Raw genomic sequence first — 24232 nt, forward strand, 5'->3', positions numbered from 1 at the left:
TTCTAGTTACTGAGGGTTTTAGTCTTTCTGACTATATATAGCTCATCCTTCTCTAATCTCCTTACTTCAGAATGGAGTGGATTTAATAGTTCCATGAAAATAAGCAAATAGTGATTATTAAATAGTTCATGTGTTGGTTTGAAAACCCAGGTCTATGATAAAATGTTTTAATAATAAGTATGAGACAAGTTAAATCTGAACTTGGTAGGAGAGCTGTATTAAATTTATCTTACATATAAGACAACCATCTTGTTCTTTATTGAGATTTAAAAACGTTTCCATTTCCAAGAGTAGGAGATTATGTCCCCAATTACTGTATTTTCTTGACTAAATATAACAGTCAGTTCTAGAACATGTGCTTCCATCCATGAATGCCTTTGCACCATGTATCCTCATCACTTAGTATGTTTACACATCCTTTAAATCTTAACTCAGATATCTTCCACGTTATGAAACCTACCTCTACTCCCCTAGGCAGAGGCAGTTGGGCAACTTCCTTCACACTCGCAATGAACTTGTAGCAGCCGTTGCACTTCCTATAATTACATGCTTATTTTTCTCTGGTTTCCCAGAATGAGTTTCTGAGTGCAGGAGTGGCGTGTCTTGTCTCTTTATGCCTCTATTGTTGAGCCTAGTTCTGGAACATAGTTGAGAAAAGTATTCATTTTAATGAGCCAATCTACCTTCCTGGATCTTATCTTTAATAATACTTTACACCAGTACCACATATGCATTTCATTATGCTTCAGACACAGTGGAATATTTACCATATTAAAACCTTTCACATTTTTTGTTATAATAGTTTTTGTCTAAGAGTTATATCAGTCTGCATGGCCCATCTCTGGGTTGAGACAGTAAACTTTCATAGATATACAATATAGTAGACCTGTTCTCTGCTGTATTTTGAGGGACTCCTGAGAACTGCTTCATCTGCCAGAACCTCTGCCATCAGAACACCTTCATCAATGTCACACAGCCCAGCCCTATTTTAACTTCCAAATACTTCTGAGACAGATCAACCTTTAATTTCTCTGCACTTTCCAAATGTGCAAATTATCTGAGAGGGAGAGAACAATTTGCTCACGGTTCAAGATGATATCTACACTTTATTGGATATAAGGTTTGAAACCAGCCACTTAACTTCACTTTGTCTCATGTCCTCAACTGAAAAATGATAATGATAATCACCTCAAAATGCTGCTATTTTATAAAATTCAATTGAATGTGAACCCGTGATGATAGTATTGAACACATATCAAGCATTTACATTTGTTTACATATATTACTAAATTTAATTATCCCTACAGCATTACGGAATAAGTATTGGAATCCACTTTCTACAGAAAATTTGCCCAAAGATGTGTGTGTGTGTGTGTGTGTGTGTGTGTGTGTGTGTGTGTGTGTGTTAAGGGTTAAGGAGAATGTACCTAGTATAGTAATCTGGTCAGAGTTAGTTGAAATATGACAAGTGAACAACTGGAATAGGGAGATAAGACAACTCAGTTAAAATGGATTTTTATCAAATATAACAATAAGGTTGTTAAGATAATAAACCAGCAATGAGCTTTCAAATAGGAGCTGATATTTTTAACAAAATAATTTTAAAAATCTAAGAATATTTTAGCAGATAACTAAAAAGGGCTCATGAAATGAAACTTCAGAAGATACCATATAATCCTGGCAAAGCTAAAATTGTTGGCTCAGTTAAGGGAAAAATTACCATTACCCAACACAAGGCAGGTGTCAAGCTAGATTTGGTGATGGAAACAAAGATGGTTAGATGTTGCTTTTACTGTGAAGAATGTTATAATCAAGTGGAAGAATCAGAGATGTAATAAAAGTTTTAAGTTAATAATGACAAGAGATAAAAGTACTGGTGTTATAGAATGTCAGAGAAAGAAAGAACAAATCAAACTGGAAAGTTTAGGAAAGAATTTACAGAAGAGATGACATTTATGTGGTCTTTGGGAACTGAGTAATAGTTGATAGTTGGAAAATAAGGAATATTAAACGTAAGGTTATAATTTATTACTTTGAGATATCATCTGAGAATCTAGTCTATTTGGAAAATATTGAGATTGTTATATTCTAGTTAATGGGTATCAAAAAGACATGTCCCAAAAATGGAATCTAAATTCTAGGCAAACTTGAGTTTTTGTTATCATGTAACCAAAACATATTAATCATCAGAATTTATGCAATAAGATAAAATGCTATTTGATAGTCTATCTAAAAACTATATCCCTGGGCAGCACTGAAATCTGTAAAGATATAAATTTAGCTCATGTGTTGCATTTGTTTCTGAAATTCAACCAAACTTGGAATGCAAAACAACCATATCCAGTTTATTTTTCAATAGGATCTGTGCAATAGGAAATGAGAAGTGTTTTTGAAGATAAATTAATTATGGAATTAAATAAAATTCCATAATTCTGATGACTAAATTACTGATTCTAATTTGATATTTAGTTAATAAACTAGGTTTCTAATACCAAATTTATGGATACTTCTCCTTCCAACCACCTCCCTCTACTTTTCCCACGTATCTCACTCCATCCTGGTAAAGGGTAATAATAATAATTCCTATGACCATGTCAGATAGAGTACTAAGAGTAAAAGGTGATTCTAGTTAGAATATTTTTCATAGGGCTGAAATACAACTCAAGAGTGAGAACATTTTACCTTGATAACTTGAAAATGGAGAACAAATGCCAGGAGCCATATACCAAAGATTAAAATCCAATGGCAATTAAAAAAATCAAACAGTCAAACCAAATAGTGAAGTGACCAACTGTTGATTTGAGAAACCAGAAAAACTAAGGATAAAAAGTTGTGAAATGGGCAAAAAGGAAGTGATTTGAAAATGTTCTCAAAATGGAGTAGCAGTACAGGTGGCTCCAGTAGCCAAATCCAAGTCAGGTAAGGATTTTATAGGGCAGAAGTATTTGAAGAGCCTGAGAAGAACAGAAAGAGTACTCATCCCTTCATACCAGAAGCTATGAACAGTGTATGCTGTAAATGAAGCCACCTTTTTATTTTCAGTTTCCATGTATTAGCTTAAGTCCACCTGGTCTGTCTACAGGGTCCCTGCAAACAAATGTCTTCTTGTGGCAGATACAAACATTTGGAGAACCTGAGTTTCCTCTGTGACTCAATAAAGGTGGGTTAATATAGAAGAGGAAACAAGGCTTTCGAGAGAGTAAAATCTAATTCTGGTCTAAATCAGATGAGGTAATAATAAAAGAAGTGCACTACTTTTTAAACTCTCTTTTAATGCTTTGAAATTTAAGCATAAGATGTTATATTTTGCACCCAGAATCAATATTTTACATCAACGAAAACAACAACAAAAAACCCACTGAATTAAATTAATTTTTGCTTGTGTTTATAAATAGATAACACTTTAATTTTAAGAAGTTAAATGTAGAACATGTCCAACAGACCCTTATTTCAGAGTAGTTGGATATGTTAGTAGCCTTTGTATTCCAAATACTCAGTTCTGTAGACAGCTTTCTCCATGGGATCTTAAATTCTTTGGTCTAAAGGGACAGATACAGGGCCAGATTCTATAGCCCCACCTCCAATTTTTTTCTTCCTTAACCTGGCCAGGCCCGCTTCTAAAAGGAGATTTTTTTATATTTATGTATGTGGTCAGAATATCTTTTTTCATAGGCTTTCTTTGAATTTTTTTAAAATACTTTCTTCACACTTACAGAAGGTTTCTGTAAAAAAAATAAAATATAGTTGTGTAATTCTTGATAACTTGTTATCATTAAAAAGAATAAGTTAGAAATTACTTATATGAGTATTTAGGAGGCTTACAATATGTAGTTAGAAATGTGGGCAGGGAGTACCTGAGGTTAGAATCTCACCACCACCTCTACCACTGGGTGACTTCTGATAAGTCATCTAAGCACTTCACACTGAAGTTACTTCTCTTCACACTTATGGCTAATAGTAATACCCACCCTTAGAATTCCTTTCAGGATTCAATTACAAAATGAATATAACACTATTAGCACAGTACTGGCTCTGAGTCAGCACTGAATTAATGTTAACGGTTATTGTTACTGAACTTCACGTTTTGGTAATATGGAAGTAAGTGAGTCATTCTTTGTTTCAGTTTCCTTTACCTTAACCTAAATGTCACCCTTTCTTCACAGGAACAGAGGCTCATAAAATTTTTAGATCAGATCATCATAATCAAATAATTCAATAGATAATTTTTCCTCGATGAGACAAAGTTCAATAAATCATGGATATTTAATTTTGTTGTACCAAAGTATTCATGGATAAAACAGTTAAGGGGAACATTTTATCAGGAGTTTTGTTGCCTAATGAACTCAGATTCTTTGAAAAGTGTTTTAAAACTAAAAAAATGGAAAACTAGCTGGATCCATTGTTTTAAATTGTTAGTTTGATAATTTTTAATATAGTTATACTTAAACTTCAGTGCTTATCACTTTGAATGATTTTTCCTTCATTCTGCTTGTTTTATGTCAATAATGAAATTAATTTTTCTTCCAATAAATTAACTTATTTTGTTGTTATTTCATGCTAGACTTTAAGCATGAGTGAAAAATAAAAATAAGATGAATAGCACTCCAGTGCTGATCAGACAGGACTGGATGACACTGGAAAGGGTTGTGGGACCGACTGGGAAGAAAGCTTTGCTGACATGCACAGGTGTTCATTTATCAGCTCTGCACAAAGTTAAACTCTAGCTTTACATTCAACTTCATATTACCATATCCACATTTGTAATTAGATTTACGAGTAACATATGCATTTTCATTATAGGTATGTAGTTTTGCTTCACTTTGGCAGGTCAGTGATTTCTAGTAACATGGCAGAGGAGTGAAAGGTTATGGCTGGTAATGAGCAAGATAAGTACAAATGCTGAAACGAAGGCACAATGTGAAGAGTAAGAAACAGTATTCTTCTATATACTAAGAAACATAGAGAATATGATTAAGCACGTGTGATTTCTATTCAGGGAAATAATTCATGGTGGTAATTGTAGACAAGATAATTTTAAGCTTGGACTTTGATTTATAGCTTCATTTTTTTTTTTTTTTTACATCCGTGGAAACTGAAACAGAATGTGAATCTTGGATGTGGAAAAAAAAGTTACTTTTGTTTATTTATGATTTCAATAGTGTGTACCTTCAAGGCTTCTTCTAGTCTTGGTCTGTGGATAGTAAGATACATCCTTATTCATAAAACATGTGCAGATACTTAATGTTAGGGTAAGATCTGTCAGCCACTCTTTAGGCACCCTGGCAAATAAAATACTATGACAGAAGGTAAATCTCTCAAATTATGTTTAAATATGCTTCTATAAAACTCTTTTTATGCTATTTATATATTGAAATGCTTAACCTGCTCCTCTGTAAGACCTTAAATTACTTCAGATTACAAGCTATCACTTACAGACTCTTTATCCTATTCCTTAGCTTTCTCAGGACCTGGGAAACAAAAGACTCTAAAGAAATGAAACACACAATAATACAGTCAATGTAGACACATTCTCAAATAAGCCGTTACCCAAATTAGTAAGTCAAAGATATTTGAATACTAGGAAAGGACTTAGGGATCACTTGAATAAGCACCTTATTTCACAGGTAAAGAATCAGAAGCCCAGAAAATGTAAGCACAGGACGGGAGATCCAATCTCACTTCTGGATCCCAGGTACTCCAGTCCATGGAGGAGCAAATGACACCAGGAGGGGTCATCATTTCTATGAGTATCTGACTTCTAAACTGAAAGGGGAAAACTGGGATATTTCTCCATTAAATCATGGCTGGCAGCCAGAAGTCAAGTTTTGCAAAAGGCTGTGGGATGTGAGGATTTTTCATAAAGGCAAATCACTTGCCTCTGTTAAACATCTCTTCACTTCTAGTGCACAGAGTGATAAAAAAAAAAAAAAAATGCTAGTGTGTGTTTGTGTATTTGGGGGAGAGAGGGAGGGAGGGAGGGAGGGAGGGAGGGAGGGAGGGAGGTTGAGAGAGAGAGAGAGAAAGGAGAGGAAAAGGGAAAGGAAAGGAGAGAGAATGCAAGAAAAGAAGCTTTGGATAAGAAAATATTCCCAAGGAAATTATATTAATTATATGAAAGTATAAAAATAAATATAACATTTAGACATAAATAATGACTTTAACAAATAGAAAGGAAAATATTACCTTTACTAATTCCTGACTATTTAAGAGTAATAGTCAGGCATTTGGCTACTGAATCTGTTGACTAACCTCTGTATATCTCAGTTTCCCTATTTTGAAAATAAATATAATAAAAGAACTCACCTCATAGGATTATTGTGATGATTAAATAAACCGACTCATATAAAATACCTTAGAGCAAGCAGGTTGTGTTTCATAGTGAGTGTTCAATAAATGTTAAATATTGATTTAAAAATGTATTTCAATCCCTGAATATTGAGTTATGAATCCTTCAATATGCCTTCTAACCTGAAATTTGGAAGGAAATTCAAAGTTTAAAGAGCTTCCAAATCATGTGTAAGTTATTTCCTCTTTCCTTCGCCAATCAGAATTCACTATTAAAACAGAGACAGGCAAAAAACTAAGCTTAAGCACTTTTTTTTTGAGTGTCAAACACTTTGCTTGAGAAAACAATGAATTATAATGCAAAAAGCTTATAACTATTGAACTGTTTGCCTGTGGTTCAAGTAAATTACTATTATTTAATATATGGAGATAAAAATCAGAGAGATGGGTGAAATCTAATGAGGGATATTACCGACCAGGATTTTCGTTAATACCTAACCTACATACCCCTATTTGGAATGAAAATATATATAACTTTGGGAGCAAGTGCAGTATAATTAAATAACTAATTCTGAAGCAAAAAAAGACTAAAGACAATATCACATATTACATGTATGTTTTATTCAACCAGTGTATTTGTTTAGGTAACAGGATATAAACTGACTATATAGAAAAGATGAGCATTATCAAATGAAAACTTATTTTGATTTGCCCAATGTGTTTGACTATCACACTAGGGCGTATGTTTTATATTTTAAATTTTTCCTATGATAATATATAGAGAATTATTTAAATAAACAATTATATTTGAATGTAAGTATATATCTACTTTTCATTTTTGTTTATAGAATCACAAAGCTTAGAAACACCTTACTAATTCCCTAATCAAACTTCCCTCTTGATGTGAAAATCCTTTCTTCAGTACCCCTGACAGATTCACTTTTTTGTAAGTACCTTTTGATGTAGAGGCTAACTGTTCTTTGCACTTAATCTTAGCCAAAATGCCGAGAGGCTATACGCTAACTGTTCTTTGAAAGAAAGAATTCTATTATCAAAATGTACTAAATAAAAATGTTGATGAAGTCTTTTTGTTCCTATTGAATTCTCTCTTCCTGTACTTTATAACCCAAGATAATTATTAGGATTCTCTGTAATTTTTTTTTCTTTAAATTAAACATGCCCATACTTCTACATGGTCCTTAGATTAACAACCTTCCAGACCGTATCCTATACTGGGCCTCCATTTTGGGACACTCTAGTTTGTATTTCTTTTAAAGTGTGATATAATCTGACCAGTACAGAGTAAGACTATTACCTTCATACTTTGCATATCATGTCTTTGTTAAAAAGTTCTGTTATTAATTTACGCATCCATGTTATAGTTGGTTTGTTCTGGGTATATTTACTTAGGGTAAAGCCTTGTTTCACTAGATGGCTAAAGAATTTCATAATGTTGTTCGTGGCATTTCCTACTTACTTGAGAGGTTCCCATTTACTTACCTTAGTTACAATGGCATATTTATTTACTTTTGTTTGTTTTGTGATGCCTAAGGATCCTTCCCAGTGTGAATTCATAGAAATGAATTTAAGGGATGTATAATTCACAGAGATATTACTTCTCCACAGTGATGGAAGTTGAGGATCTGAATGGGTTCATATCAGGGATGTCAGGGATACCCAGAGCTGTCACAGTGCTTTCTCAGTGTCATTGGTGTAGCAGTGGAAAGCGGTGGTCAGGAAGGTTTAGAGAAAAGGTTTTCTCTAAAACCTTTTATGCACATAAATACCAGCTCTTGCATTTATACCTGTGTGACCTTGAATATGTCCCAAACCTACTTTCCATGATTTGATTTTGGAAACTACCTACATTGTAAGAGGTTTCTAGGATTAGTTAGAGAGACAATAGAGTGTTGTTAAAAATATCAACTTTAAGGTAAAAAAAAATTGATTGAAATCTTGGCTTTACCACTAATTGGTTTATAAGTTTTGATTTCTGCTTCTGTAAAATGAGGATAGTAACTATAATTTCTCCTTTACTTTGTAGAAGTGAGGATTTAATAATAAGGTTGTCACATGGTAAATTCTCAATGAATTATGTTGATTATTACAATGACTGTCAAAAAACATCATACAGTATCTGTCTCTAGAAGATAATCAATAAATGATTATTCTTATTATCTAGTGTCCACCCCTATAAAGTTCTGTAACTTTAACTTAAAACAAATAGTTCCTGACTCAACATGAGAGAAAACCATACTTGATACAATAATTTGTAGAGCAGTTTCCAGAGTATCAGGTGATCCATTAGGAAAAGAAACCCTATAAAAAAATGATTCAAATAAGAGAAAAAAAAAAAGTGTTGAATTCCTTACAGGATAATGTAGAGGCCATCCTGCAGTTATTTGCATTTCAATTTTGCCTTCCCTGTTGGGATATAAGCTCCTAGAAAACAGAACCATGACTCCATAGACCCAGCAAAATTCCTTGTACATCAAATGAGACAGGTAAATATAATTCTTTAAAATCAGTTTTTTTCATCTTCATAATGGTGTTCATAATAATCACCTATTACCTACGAGCATTGTATCAATAACAGTTACTATAGCAGTACTACAAATTATAAATAGATTTGTAAATTATGAAGTAGTGTATGTCGATTGATTATTGTTATTATGTTAGTACCTCATGGTAGGCAAGTAATAATTCATTGTGATGTCCTTAAACTGAGTCAGTAATTTAAGCTGTTATAATTTAGCAGATAGATTCTGTAGTCAATGTAACCCGTAGGGCAGACCTTAGCGGGGGAAGGGTTTAAAGTGTGGAGGTATCAAATGGCAAAGGCATTCTATCAGGGTTAGCAAATAACAGTTCTTAAAAACCGTGGCTGTAAAAACAGTTCTTGAAATAAGTCCAACAAGACTCATTTAGGCTCTAGCCCTATAAAATAAAGATGAAAGCTTTGGCTCACCGGTGATCTGGAAACCACCAACCTGTTGTAAAAGACCCCCACCACAGCAACTACCTAAACTGTGTGCCCTAAACATTGAACACATCAAAAACCAACGCAAAGCCAAAGCAACACACAGAGTTTACTATAGAGTCCAGAGGTTGAAATCGGTCTTCTGACCAGGGAGATCATGAAAATGAGAATGTGATCTCCTGGAGTTCATTTCTGGATAAATACAAGGAGATACATGAAAAGGCTTATGAATGCAGTTCTCACATCTCCTAATTCCATTATTAGAGGTATAATTTGCTCAGATGAGAAATGCAATGGGAATGTAGGACTTAGCTCTTAAAAGACGTACTTGACATCTTATTTCTACAATATGCGTGCTTTTAAATCTGTTTTCACATCTACAAAATTTAAATGATAATTAAAAACAACATATTCAGAAAAAAATACATGGAAAGGGATTATTGAAATATTTTTATACTACAAGACAAGCATAAAAATATGAGATTTGTGTTTCCATGTAGCATATAGGAAGCTGCAAGACAATGTCAGTTTCACAAAGGCATGTAAACCCATAGCTTTTCTTTGAGCCAGCAGGGAGTTGAGTCAGTAGATAACCAGGAATAGTAAATTTCAAATGATTACAGCAATTCGTAGGGGATAGAGGGCACACAAATTGTTTCACCTTTACTATTAGTTTGCTGGAAAGGTAATTGAGGTTTAAAAGGTTAATAATTGCAAAAAACAGCAATTATTAGGCTGGTGCAAAAGTAATCGCATTTTTTGCAATACTTTCTAACCTTTTAAACCGCAATTACTTTTGCACCAACCTAATAGACTGTTTAAGGAAGCAGAGGCCACCATAATAGTGATTAAGAAAAGAAAAAGTTGAAATTTCAATAAATTTCTAAAGTAAATATGTAAACTGTATGGGAGTTTAGAATTCCTGGAAGCTCCAGGTATAAGTAAAATCCACATTCATTAGCCTGGCCCATAATATGCTAAAAATAAAAGTAAAATAAAATAAGCACACAATATTAGTGACTGGGTTCAGCATAGGAAACAGTAAATGAATTTGAATCTAGGTCGATAGAAACTATTCTAACTAAAATACAGAGAGGATAAAGAGTGTAAAGAAAATCAGAACTTCCAAGAGGTGTGGGACAATATCAAATGATCTAACACATATGTAATTGGAGTAACAGAAAGAAAAAAAGGGAGAGAATGGGACAAAAAAATGAAGAGATAATGGCCAACTCCCCCCCCCCAAAGTAATGAAAAAAATAGCCAAGAAACTTGGAGACCCTCAGCATAAATGTAAAGAAAACTACAACTAAGCACATCACAGACAAACAGATGATAGTTGACTTCTCACCAGATGCTCTGCAATACAAAAGAAAATAGAGCATTAACTTTAAAATACTAATAGAAGAAAAGCTGGCATCTCAGAATTCTATCATAAGGAAAAATAACATTCAGAAACAAAGGTTAATTAAACACTTGTTTAGACAAAACACTAAAAGAAATATAAAAGGAAGTTTTTTATGCAAAAGGACAATGGTACTACATAGAAATATAAATCTAAACACCTACACACAAGGAGCAGCATTCGCAATGGTAAATGTAGGTAACTATACATTTTTAAACATTTATATCATTGAAAATAAATCACTAAATCAAAAATAGAAAAAAATAGTGGGGTTTATAACAGGTAAAATTTAAATGAATTACAATAATACGATAAAGGATTAGAGGGGTAAAATGAAATTATGCTGTTGAAACATTGTTACATTATATGTGAAGTGGGAAAATATGGTTTGAAAGAAGATTGGCAACAAAACGATGCATATTGTAAACCTGTAGAAACATCTTAAAAAAATAAAACAGAGGTATAAATAATAATCCAAAATAAGGCAGAATGAGAGGAAACAGGGAACAGAGAACAGATGAAGCAAAAAGAATGCTTAAGATGGTAATTTTGAATATATCAATAATTTTATTAAATGCAAAAAGAATACACCACTTGAAATTTAGAGATTGTCAGATTGGAAATAAAAAAAGCAAGAACCAATTCTATGCTCTCTATAGTTACCCATTTTAATATAATGGCATAGATTGATTAAAAGTAAAAGGATATGGGGAAAAGATATACTATGCTAACAATATTCAAAAGAAAGCTATGGTAAACATATTAATATTAGACAAAGTAAACTTCAAAACAAAGAGTTTTATTAGAGATAAAAATATGAATTATTTAGTGATAAAGAGATGTGAACTTAATAAAGAGTTTAAACATTCATAAAGCAAATGCTAATAGAACTCTAAGCAGAAATGAAGAAATTTACAATTGTACTTGGAGACATCAGCAATCCTTCCTCAGTAATTGGGAGTACAAGTAAACAAATATCATTAAAAATATACATTTGAACATTATCAGCCAATTTCACTTCTTTGAGATTTATAGACCACTCAATAACAATAGAATGCACATTTTTTTTAAAGCCCACATGAAACTTCACCAAAGTAAACAACTGTATTGTCGGCTATAAAACAAATCTTGACAGATTTAATATAACTGAAATAACACAAAGTATATTTCCTGACTGCAAAACAATTAAATTAGAGATCAATAACAGAAACATATATGGAAAATTACCAAAAATGTGGAAATTAAATAACAAACCTATAGACAAAAATCTTAAAGAAAATTATATAAAACATGAACAGAGCACATCAAAATGTATAGGATATAGCTACAGCAGTGATTAAAGGAAAATATATAGCACTAAATGTCTACATTAGAAGAAAATAAATATCTATAATCAATAATCTAAACATCCATGTTAAAAAAAATTAAATATGAGCAAATACAAACCAGAAAAAAACAGGAGGAAACAACACAAAGTAAAAATCAGTGAAATAAAATGATGAAAATAGTAGAGAAAATCAATGAAACCAAATGCTAATTCTTTGAGTAGATAAATAAAATTGATAAAATTCTAGAATGACTTATCAAGCAGTTTGAAGAAAAAGAATATCAGAATTAGGAATGAAATAGGGAACATCACCACAGATAGTACAAATATCAAAAGGAAAAGAGAGAGTAATATAAATTACTTTAATTCAATAGTTTGTTATTTGAAAGATGCAAGCTATGAAAATTCACTCAGGAAAAATAGCTAAAATAATTAACCCTATATCTGTTAAAGAATTTGAAGTTTTAGTTGTAAATCTTCCCACTAAGGCAACTAATGGCACAGATGACTTCACTGGCAAATTCTACCAAACATTTCAGGAGGAAATAATACAAAGTCCAAATAAACTCTTGCAAAAAAAATAGAAAGAAAAGAAAAAATGAGGGTTATTATAGACTGAATGTTTGTGCCCCCCTGCCAAATAAATATGTTGAAATCCTCTGCCCAATGTGATGGTTAGGAGGTGGGACCTTTGGGAGGTGACTAGGTCATGAATGTGGAGCTCATGACAGGGATTAGTGCCCCTGTAAAAGAGACCCCAGAGAGCTCTCACTTTTCCTGTCACATGATGCGACTTGCCGACACAATGAGAAACCCACCATCTCTGAACTAGAAAGTAAACCCCCCACCAGACACTAAATCTGCAGGTGTTTTGATCTTGGACTTCCCAGCCTCCAGAACTGTGAGAAATAAATATTTGTTGTTTTAAGCCACTTAGTCTATGGTACTTTTGTTGTAGCAGCCTGAATGGACTAAGGCAAGGGTGTATTTCTTCCCAATCATTTTATGAGACCAGCATAACCCTGATACCAAAACCTAAAAAATATTTTAAAGAAATAAAAAGCCTGCCCTTACTAAATAAAGATCCTTAAAAAGTATTAGCACTTCAAAGCAATATAGGAAAGGATAATATGTCATGATCAAGTGGAGTTTATCTTAGCAGGCAAGGTTATAGTTTACCATATCAATAGACTAAAAATAAAATCATCTCACTAAATGCAGAAAAAAAATATTTTTTAAATTTGACAAATTCAAAACTTATTCATGATTTAAAATAAATGAAAAAAAAATAAAACTTTGAGAAAACTAACTATAGGAGGGAACTTCCTCAACCTGATAAAAGCATTTATAAAAACCTTGCATTATTGTATTTTACGTGAAAAAATTAGTGCACTCCCCACTCCAAGATCAAGAACAAGGTAAGGATGTTCACTTTCCACTTCTATCAATACTGCACTGGAGGAGCTGGCTGGGGCACTAGACAATTACAATGGAATAAGAGACATAGAGATTAAACAGAAAATACATAACAGTTTTTATTCCCAAATAAGAGGATTTTATACATATAGAAAATCCTGTATAATCTACAAAAACCAACTAAAGGTGATAAATAAGTTTATCAATATCACAGAATATAAGATCGGTATACAATAATCAATTGTATTTTGTCTACTCAGAATGTCCACTTAGAAATTTAAATTTTTCAAACTATCATGTATAATAGCATCAAAAAAACAAAATAATTAGGAATAAATTTAACAAAATATATGCAAGATTTGTATGCTTTTGAAAATAAAATTATTGTTAAGAGAAATCAAAGATCTAAATAAAGAGAAATATTAGTATGTTTGCAGATCAGAAGACTTAGTACTGTGAAGATGTCAATTTTCCCTAAATTGATCTTTAGATTTAATTAAATACCAATAAAATCCCAGCAAGCTCTTTTGTATACACTGACAAACTGAACCTAAAATGTATCTGGAAATGTAAAGGACTTAGAATAGCCAAAATAATTTTGAAAAACTTTTAGAAGGAAACATAGAACATATTTGCAAACTTGAGTAAGGGAATGATTTCTTAGGACACAAATATCATGATCCATTTAAAAAAAAAATGGCTAATTGAAGTTGATCAAAATTTAAAATTTAAAATGCCTACTCTGTGAAAGAAACTGTTAATGACGATGAAAAGGCAAGGCACAGAGTGGAAAAAATTTGCAAAACACAAGCCTTAGAAATCAATAACAGAAATATATATGGAATATCTAGAATATATAAAGAACTTATATCTAGATCTTATATCTAGAAAATATAAAGAACTCTTACAAATGAATATTAAGCAAAAGATTTGAACAGACACTTCAACAAAGACTTAGGAATGGGAAATAAGTACATGAAAAGACTCTCAACATCATTAGTCATTAGGAAAATACAAAGTAAAACACAGTGAGATACCAGGATACATTTATTAAAATGGCTGAATTTTTGAAAATGGCAGTGAATGTCAAATCTAGCAAAGATGATCAGCAACTGGAATTCTCACAGATTTCTGCTGGGAATGAAAAATGGTACAGCCATTTTAGAAAGCAATTTTATTATTTCCTATTAAGTTAAATATACTCTTACCACATGATCTAGGAATCCCAAATCTATGTATTTTGCCCAGGCAAAATGCAAACATATCCACTCAAAGACTTCTACATTAATGTTTATAGCAGCTTTATTCATAATGACCAAAAACTGGAAACAACCCAAATTTTAAACAACTGATGAATGAGTAAACAAATTATGGTACATCCATCCAATAGAACACTCTCATTAAAAAGAAACAAAGTGCTGATACATTTAGCAACATCGATAAATTAAAAAGAAACAATTGCTGATACGTTTAGCAACATGGATAAATCTCAGGAGCATTATTCTAAGCAAAAGAAGCAAGACACCAAAGACTACGTACTATATAATTTCCTACAGCCCTCTGAAAATGAAAAAATTATAAGGACAGAAATCAGATCAGTGGTTACCAGGACCTGGGGTTAAGGGACAGAAGGAATTGGGGGTGTGGGGTTGTTATAGTCATGTTCTATACCTTGATTGTAGTGCAGGCTACATACTTTCCACATCTGTCATAATTTAGACTGTATACTTTAAAAGGGTGAATTTTGTGTACGTAAATTATACCTCAGTAAACCTGACTTGAAAAAAAAAATGTTAAGAAATCTGGGATACTAATGCAGGCAATGGCACTTGCAGTCATGTTGGTCTTTACAGAGGTTCCTATTTGTATGTGTCTTAGCACTGTTTCGAGGTTAAACAATATGCTGGGTCTTTTATATCCCCCCTCTCAATCCCTTTGTCAGTTGGATTTGACCAAAGGTAAACACAACAGGAGATTTTGTCAAGGAAGCAGAGTGAAATCTCTGTTTGTATTTCATAGGTTCTCTCCCCTGTACATTGCTCTTGACTGGCTTATCCCTTGATGGAAGAGCACCTTTTGCCAGACAACTTTCTCTGTCTGCCCAGACCACTCTATCTCTGGGTCTCTGTAATCACATTTAACCCATCAGGATTAGGGATAACTGGCTATTATTAGTTCAGTGGACTGCACTGTCTTTTCTGTTTCCTCTACATGCTGCCCTCGTTAAATTCAAATTACTCACTTTGAATGTGCCTTTTCTTTTCTGCCAGAATCCTCACTGATACAGAGATGAGCATTCAACTCCAGGTCCCATCACTTTAAAGCTATGAGCACTTAGGCTATCCATTTCACATTCAACCTTAGTTTTCTCATCTGATGTATATGAATAATAATACCTGCTTGGTAAGGTTGTTATAGGAATGAAGTAATGCTATACTAACTGAAAAAGTTTTCATTAATATTTTCTCATCTCGACGTCATCAAAATGGCGGCGTGAGGGGAGACTCTGTAAAGCTCCCCTGGAATTTACAATTAATCGAACAACAATAACTCCACAAAGGACTCCCTGCACAGCAGACAGGCAAGACAAAGAGGCCCACTACTGAATTCACCTAACGGTGGGCGAATCGCGCGAGTGGAGGAGGAGGGAAGGGAGAACTGCAGAGACAGAGCCAGGTGGGCACAGGACGCAGACCTAGCTCAGTGCTCCGAGCTCGCTCCATCCCGGAACTACCGCAGCTATGGGAGAGGGAAGAACTCGGACTGCTAGGGCTCCTCTTATGGCCCACAGGGCTGAGGGGACAGCATATAACACAGCTGAACCCAATGCTCAAGGCAGAGACCTTGGAGAAAAGACTGAGGGAAGAAGGCTGAAAACGGTGGTTTAAGCCCTCACTGCTGAGCAGAGAACGGAAGCCTTAGGCACTGAGACTAGCCACCCCATCCCTACCCTCCCAAAGCTCGCCCTGCCCCCACCTGCCCGGTGCTAGAAGCGGAACAGTAACAGTGTCAGATCAAAAGAACAGAATATTTGCTGTTCTGAGAACTGTGGACCGCAGTCACAGATTCTCAGCCCAACTAGTTCCCGCAAAGGGGAGGGAGCTGTGGAAGTAGGACCGGCTGTGGTGGTGGTTGCCCCACTTGCTCTGAGCCACCTCTCACAACTCACCCTGCCCCTGTCCCCACCTATCGGGGCAGATCCCTGCAGGAGTAAACAGAACTGCAAACATACAGGCTCTGAATAGGGTGCAGAAAGAGCTTTGGAACATCAAAAGCTCTCCGCATACCCACATGGACACTGAGCCCTGTGACCCAGGTGAGCTATTAACAGAGGAGACGCCCATCTCCCAGGGAATCTGCCCATTGTGTGAGAAGCTGGAATAGTGCAGAGAAAACATAGCACTACCGTGTGAGAGAGAAAAAAAAGGCTGCAGTAGGAGAGAAAATAAAACATTCTACCAACAAGTACTGGAAAACAAAAGACAAACCTCTTCCTATCAACCTGTTGTGAAGCCACTCCTGTAGATGTCTAGGAAGAGAAATAATAAATCAGTAATTGCCATGAATAACCAAGGCAACAAGACATCTCAGAAAGAAAGTGAAAAGCCTCCAGAAAAGGAACTTAAAGATATGGAAATATGTGACTTAAATGACAGAGAATTCAAGATTGCAGTTCTGAAAAAACTCAATGAGATGCAAGAAAACACAGAAAGGCAGTTTAATGAACCCAGAAACACAATCAAAGAACACCATGAGCATTTTACGAAAGAGATTGAAATTTTAAAAAAGAACCAGATAGAATTTCTGGAGATTAAGAACTCAATAGAAGAAATTAAGAATGAAATAACCAATTTAGGTAGTAGAGTTGACCAGATGGAGGAAAGAATCAGTGACATCGAAGATAGAATCCTGGAAATTACACAGGTTGAAGAAGAAAGAGACTTGAGACTTAAAAGAAATGAAAGAACTCTACAAGAACTTTCTGACTCCATCAGGAAGAGCAATATAAGAATAATGGGCATACCAGAAGGAGAAGAAAGAGAGAAGGGAACAGAGAATATATTCAAACAACTTGTTGATGAGAACTTCCCAAATTTGTGGACAGAACTGGATCCTCGAATCCAAGAAGCAAATAGAACACCTAATTACCTCAATCCCAACAGGCCTTCTCCAAGGCACATTGTATTGAAGATGTCTAAAATCAACGACAAAGAAAGAATCCTCAAGGCAGCCATGGAAAAGAAGACGGTAACCTACAAAGGAAAGCCCATTAGATTATTATCAGATTTTTCAGCAGAAACTCTACAAGCCAGGAGGGAGTGGAACCAAATATTCAAAGTATTGAAAGAGAGAAATTATGAGCCAAGAATAATATATCCAAAAGAGATATCCTTTAGATATGAAGGAGGAATAAAGACCTTTCCAGACATATAGAAGCTGAGGGAATTTTCTAACACACACCCTGCACTACAAGAAATACTAAAGGAGGCTATTCGACCACCATCAACAGGGACAATTTGTGGCAACCAAAACATAAAAAGAGGGAGAGTAAAGGCCTGAATTGCAATATGGGAATGGAGAAAGTAAGCGTGCTGAAGAAAATGGAATACTCTAAATAATAAACTTTCTTTTACATAAACTTAAGGGTAACCACTCAAAAAAAATCCAGAACTGAAATATATACTGTAATAAAAGAAGAAACAGAGGGAAACATTATAGACTACCACCACACAGAAATAATAGACAACAACAAAAAGACAAAGAAACAATGAAGACACAGCCTTACCAGAAAACTAAGATAGAATGACAGGAAATCCTCCCATATCAATAATCACCCTAAATGTAAATGGACTGAACTCACCAATAAAAAGGCACAGAGGAGCACATTGGATCAAAAAACTAAACCAAAACATATGCTGTCTCTAAGAGACACATCTCAGCTACAAGGACAAGCATAGACTCAAAGTGAAAGAGTGGAAATTGACACGCCAAGCAAATGGTACCAAGGAAAAATCAGGTGTAGCCATAATGATATCAGATGAAACAGACTTCAGGGTGAAAAAGATAACAAGAGACAAAGATGGACATTTCATAATGGTAAAGGGTAAAGGGGACTACAACAAGAAGACATAACAGTCATCAATATTTATGCCCCCAATCAGGGAGCACCGAAATATACCAAGCAACTACTAACAGAACTAAAGGGAGAAATTGACCAAAACACAATTATACTAGGGGACTTAAATACATCATTGACAGCTATGGATAGATCATCCAAACAGAAAATAAATAATGAAATAGCAGCCCTAAATGACACATTAGATGAAATGGACATAATTGACATATATAGAGCACTTCATCCTAAAACATCAGACTATACATTCTTTTCTAGTGTACATGGAACATTCTCAAGGATAGACCATATATTGGGACATAAAATCAGCCTCAGCAAATTTAAGAAGACTGAAATCATACCAAGCATATTCTCTGATCACAAGGCTTTGAAATTGGATATCAACTGCAAAAAGAGAGCAGAAAAAACACAAAGATATGGAGATTAAACAACATACTTTTAATGAACAACCAGGTCAAAGAAGAAATTAGAGGAGAGATCAAAAGATACATAGAAACAAATGACAATGAAAATACATCCTACCGAAATTTGGGGGATGCAGCGAAAACAGTTTTAAGAGGGAAATTTATATCATTACAGGCCTATCTCAAGAAACAAGAAAAATCCCAAATAAATAACCTCATGTTACACCTTAAAGAACTAGAAAAAGAAGAACAAGTGAAACCCAAGGTCAGCAGAAGAAAGGAAATAACAAAAATCAGAGCAGAACTAAATGAAATAGAGAACAAAAAGACAATAGAAAAAATTAATGTGACAAAGAGCTGGTTCTTTGAAAAGATTAACAAAATTGACAAACCCTTGGCTAGACTCACTAAGATAAAAGAGAAGACACTAATTAACAAAATCAGAAATGAAAAAGGGGAAGTTATCACGGACACCACAGAAATACAAAGGATCATCCAAGAATACTATGAAGGACTATATGCCACCAAATTCAATAACCTAGAAGAAATGGACAAGTTCTTAGAAACATATAGCCTTCCAAGGCTGAACCATGAAGAACTGGAAAATCTAAACAGACCGATCACCAGTAACGAAATTGAATCAGTCATCCAAAACCTTCCCAAAAGCAAAAGTCCGGGACCAGATGGCTTCACTAGTGAATTCTACCAAACCTTCAAAGAGGATCTAATACCAATCCTGCTCAAACTCTTCCAAAAATTGAAGAAGAGACAGTACTCCTAACTCATTTTATGAGGCCAACATTACCCTGATACCAAAACCTGGTAAGGACACACAAAAAAGAAAACTACAGACCAATATCTCTGATGAATACAGATGCAAAAATCCTAAACAAAATTCTAGCAAATCGAATACAACAATGCATTAAAAGATTATTCATCACGACCAAGTGGGGTTCATCCCCGGGGCACAAGGATGGTTCAACATCTGCAAATCCATCAATGTGATACATCACATAAACAAAATAAAGGACAAAAATCATATGATTATATCAATTGATGCAGAAAAAGCATTTGACAAGATACAACATCCATTTATGATTAAAACACTTAATAAAATAGGTATAGAAGGAAAATACCTTAACATAATAAAGGCCATATATGACAAGCCCTCAGCTAATCTCATAATTAATGGTGAAAAACTGAAGCCCTTTGCTCTACGTTCAGGAACACGACAGGGCTGTCCCCATCACCTCTGCTTTTCAACATAGTGTTGGAAGTCCTTGCCAGAGCAATCAGGCAAGAGAAAGAAATAAAAGGCATCCAAATTGGGAATGAAGAAGTTAAATTATCACTCTTTGCAGATGACATGATGCTATATATAGAAAACCCTAAAGACTCCACCAAAAAGCTATTAGAAACAATCAACGAATACAGTAAAGTTGCTGGCTACAAAATCAACATACAAAAGTCCATTGCATTCCTATATACTAACAATGAAATCTCAGAAAAAGAAATACAAAAACAATTCCTTTTGCAATTGCAGCAAAAAGAATAAAATACCTAGGAATAAACTTAACCAAGGATGTGAAGGACCTATATGCTGAAAACTATAAGACATTTTTGAAAGAAATTGAAGAAGACACAAAGAAATGGAAAAAGATTCCGTGCTCATGGATTGGAAGAATCAACATAGTTAAAATGGCCATATTACCCAAAGCAATATACAGATTTAATGCAATCCCCATCAAAATCCCAATGGCATTTTTAAAGAAATAGAACAAAAAATCATCAGATTTGTTTGGAACCACAAAAGACCCCGAATAGCCAAAGCAATCTTAAGAAAAAGAACAATACTGGAGGTATCACACTCCCTGACTTTAGCTTGTACTACAGGGCTACAATAATCAAAACAGCATGGTATTGGCAGAAAAACAGACACATAGACCAATGGAATAGAATTGAGAACCCAGAAATAAAACCACATAAATATGGACAGATAATTTTTGACAAAGAAGCTAAAGACATACAATTGAGGAAAGACAGCCTCTTTAATAAATGGTGCTGGAAGAATTGGATAGCCACATGCAAAAGAATGAAACTGGATTGCTATCTGTCAACATGTACCAAAATTAACTCAAAATGGATCAAAGACTTAAGCATAAGACCTGACACAATAAAGTGCATAGAAGAAAACATAAGTACTAAACTTATGGACCTTGGGTTCAAAGAGCATTTTATGAATTTGACTCCAAAGGCAATGGAAGTAAAAGCTAAAATAAATGAATGGGACTATATCAAACTTGAAAGCTTCTGCACAGCAAAAGACCATCAACAAAATAAAGAGGCAACCAATTGAATGGGAGAAGATTTTTGCAAACAGTGCCTCCAATAAGGGGCTAATATCCAAAATATACAAGGAACTCATGCAACTCAACAACAAAACAACAAACAACCCAATTGAAAAATGGGCAGAGGACCTGAAGAGACATTTCTCCAAAGAGGACATACAAATGGCAAATAGACATATGAAAAAATGCTCAACATCACTAATCATCAGAGAAATGCAAATAAAAACCACAATGAGATATCACCTCACCTCAGTCAGAATGGCTATCATCAACAAGACAAATAGTAATAAGGGTTGGAGAGGCTGTGGAGAAAAAGGAACCTCGTACACTGTTGGTGGGAATGCAGACTGGTGCAGCCATTATGGAAGGCAGTGTGGAGGTTCCTCAAAAAATTACGAATAGAATTGCCATATGACCCAGCAATCCCTCTCCTGGGTATCTACCCAAAAAATCTGAAAACATTTAGAGATAAAGACACGTGTGCTCCAATGTTCATTGCAGCTTTGTTTACGGTGGCCAAGACATGGAAACAACCAAAATGTCCTTCGATAGATGAATGGATAAAGAAGTTGTGGTATATATACACAATGGAATACTATTTGGCGGTAAGAAAAGATGATATAGGAACATTTGTGACAACATGGATGGATCTTGAGAGTATGATGCTAAGCGAAATAAGTCAGACAGAAAAAGCAGAGAAACATATGATTTCACTGATATGTGGTATATAAACCAAAAACAACAAAAGAACAAGACAAACAAATGAAGAAACAAAAACTCATAGACACAGAAAATAGTTTAGTGGTTACCAGAGGTTACCAGAGGGTAAGGGGGGTGGAGGGTGGGAGATGAGGGTAAGGGGATCAAATATATGGTGATGGAAGGAGAACTGACTCTGGATGGTGAACACACAATGAGATTTATAGATGATGTAATACAGAATTGTACACCTGAAATCTATGTAATTTTATTAACAATTGTCACCCCAATAAATTAAAAAAAAATATTTTCTCCCTTGCTCATCTCAGTCTCTCCCTTCTATCACTAATTGTTTCTCTTTCTGTTTCTTCATTTCCTCCCATCTGTACTCTTTTTTAAGATAACAGAATTTCTCTACTCTGTGTAAATGCCTAAGTAATTTACAAAGGGGTATATAATGTGCAGAAGCCTGTATAAATGGCTTAAATGTACCATGGTTATATTCCTGGAATAAACTGTTGCTATTTCTACTGCTGCAGAACAGTTAAGTCAAATTTTTGAATTAGGTCAACAAAATCCACAAATAGGGTGGAATCTTTGGACTGCCTAAGCAGGGACAGATCTGGAATAAATCAGCCACAGATATCACTTGTCAGCATGCTGAGGGAAGCATTTCAAAAAGGGTAGAAGGTACGTCAAGAATATTGGCTTCTGCTAGCATTATGATGCATCCGTTAAATCTATATTGAGAGTTTTCCATCATGTGGATTCAAGCTAACATAATCGTTTTATGGCAGTAATGTCTAAACAAGAGTCCACAATTAGGCTGTATTTTTATCTTGACTTGTGAACTATCGCTGCCAACTACTCAAATTTCAAGCTTGTTGAGACATATGTTATCCCTGGAAACCCTTCATAAAAATGAAGCATTTTACTGTCCCACCAATTCAAGTGTGCTCTGGTCATTTCCCCATCTAGATCCAAATTAACCATGTAATAGTTCCTACACTAGTGAGTAGTATTTTAAATGGCTTTTTAAGCAAAACCAAAAAGAACAAATTTATTTCTATTTGTGCAAAAAACATAATATGGTTTGGATTCTCTTTTCTAGCTTTTTAAATAGTGAGATGGAATGAAGTCATGGGAAAATAACTGGATATGAAATTAAGAACTATATTTGAAATCTGGCTCTGCTACTACTTCTAGCTGTGTAATCTCAAAGTCACTTAATTTATCTAGCCTCAGTTTCTTTATCTGTCAAATGGGGATCTACTGGTGAATCAAAGGAGCTCATAATGATCTAACAGTCTACCGTTAGGACTTAATAACATTATTTTACAATTTGTGTATGTAAGGTTACAAATATAATTAGTAGGAAATGGGAATGGAGGAAACTTTCAGACAGAGGCAGAAATCTTTTGGTTAAAAGGAAATTAAAATACTGGAGGACAAGAGCAAGATAAGAATGATTACAACGTCTGCATTTATAGCCCACATGTCACAGTTCAGTATTTATAGGTTTGTCAGTGACTGCCTTCCCAGGATAGCAATGTTAATTACGAAGTAGCTGTCAGTTTCGCTGACACAACACTGTTCACCTGACTGACGCTGAAACTACTCACCATTTCCATAGATAATCATTTAATTTAAGGGTCCAAAATATACACCAATAAATCAGTTTGGGTTTCTGATAATAATCTCCCTAAATCTTACTTTGAAATACCCTAATGATGTTTTTTTAACAAATCTTGGTGCATTTTATTTCCCAAATATGATTTGTAAATATCAGAGCTGGAGTAAAACCTCAGGAAGAGGTGATGGGTCTAAGAGTAAACACAATACTAAATGTATACTTAAATTTTCCAGAGCCCAAACTCCCGTTGCCACTTAAATGCCATGATCAATGCAATAGATATAATAAATATGAGGAGGAAAAAGAGGAGAGAGAGAAAGAGAGAGAGAGGCTTGGGGGAATGTTCAGTGGAAAATCTGTAGAAATGATGTAAGAGAAAGGAAAGGCAGGGATTGGAGTAAGGGGTGTATAACTGAGACTATAAAAACTCAGAGAGAAAATTTACCATCAGGGCTGAGTTTGGGAGAAACTGTAAGACAGGACTCTAAAGTTAGAATCTCCTGATTTTTCACAAGGTAAGTTAAATATAAAAGCTGATAAAGATTTTGTTTTGTTTTTTCCTTTTAACTATTTTTAAATCTTCACATACTTTTTTAAATGT

At 34.4% G+C, this 24232-nt stretch overlaps 1 protein-coding gene across 4 annotated transcripts in view; it reads left to right on the top strand.

Annotated features, from left to right (window-relative positions):
• Positions 1 to 24232, top strand: part of OSTN (osteocrin) — a 286694-nt gene that overhangs the window by 223317 nt on the left and 39145 nt on the right. The window contains exon 1 of one of the 4 annotated variants that reach the window (XM_019712618.2): positions 24089 to 24146. The exons of 2 other annotated variants lie outside the window; for them this stretch is intronic. The gene's annotated coding sequence lies outside the window, so the exon portion shown is untranslated. Of the gene's footprint in view, positions 1 to 24088; positions 24147 to 24232 lie in introns of those variants that run through there. One more of the 4 variants, XM_074329514.1, reaches the window with a different exon arrangement.

Source organism: Rhinolophus sinicus, linkage group LG01 (assembly GCF_036562045.2).
Source record: "Rhinolophus sinicus isolate RSC01 linkage group LG01, ASM3656204v1, whole genome shotgun sequence".
NCBI lineage: Eukaryota > Metazoa > Chordata > Mammalia > Chiroptera > Rhinolophidae > Rhinolophus > Rhinolophus sinicus.